The following is a 1,089-nucleotide window of genomic DNA, read 5'->3' on the forward strand; positions in this document are numbered from 1 at the left end:
CACCCCCTGTGCGGCAGGGTGCCTCGGGCATCTGCAGCAGCTGCTTTTGCAAGCTGAGCAGTTCTCCTAGCTGCCGGGATAGGTTCGGTAACTCTGTCAGCAAAGGCAGATGCTGTATTAAAAGATCGATGGCTTGGTTCTGCAGTGGTAAAGGACAGTCCAGCGCCAAGGAGGGCAGCGGACCCAGGCAGTCTCGGAGAAGTCATGCCTGGCGCTACGCTGGCTAAGAAGTTAGACCTGGGCAATTTTGGTTCTGTTGGTGCATATGCAAACGGGCTAGGAGCCGCTCTGGGGGTCCAAGTTGCTAAGCCGCTAATTCACAGACCTGGATAAGCTGTGGCCGCCGCCAAGCCAAGCAGCAAGGCAGGCTGTGCACCCTCCTGCTGCCCCGACGTCCCTGGGGGCCGCGGAGTCCTGTGATTGTGCAGGGTGAGGCAGCGCAGGCTCTGTCTGTGGAACCGGGGGGGTTTTTCTGGATCCACCATCATTTGCCCCGGAAGCCCAGTCAGCGGGGTCCCCCTCGGACATTCCTCTGTCACTCATCACCGAAATAGGTGATCCAGCCCTGCTATCACAGTCAAGGTCTGTCAGCAGAATAAATAACGAACGCCAGGTTTTGTATAATTCTAATGCTGCTGGGTCCCCAGACGGGAGTTCGTGACAGACAGTACAGCCAAGTTCTTGCCATAAGGCAAAGTCCAGGGCACTATCTCTGTCCATGGAAATCCCTTTTAAAGTAGCCCAGTCTAATAATTCCTGAACTGAGTTTTCGGGAATGGAGGTATGCATTATACTAAACACACCTTTCCAGACCATTACCACAGTGTCGGTTTGTGAGTCGCTGTTCACAATTTCTCAGTCCCGTTGGAACTCCTGGGGCGGGGGGAAGGGGAACAGCATACCTCTAGAGAAATTTGGCTTGGCCCGCAGCAGCAGGACAAGTCAGAGAGTGCAGATCATGTCGGGCAGCACCAAATATTACCGCAGGCCTGGCTCTTACGGTATATCACCGTGTCCCGCAGCCATAGGGAGGAGGAGGAGGAGAGAAGATCCAGCAGGCAGGAATTGTGCAGCAAGATTGATTTATTT

This window comes from Corvus brachyrhynchos, unplaced genomic scaffold, assembly GCF_000691975.1.
Source record: "Corvus brachyrhynchos isolate BGI_N302 unplaced genomic scaffold, ASM69197v1 scaffold378, whole genome shotgun sequence".
NCBI classification, from domain to species: Eukaryota; Metazoa; Chordata; class Aves; order Passeriformes; family Corvidae; genus Corvus; species Corvus brachyrhynchos.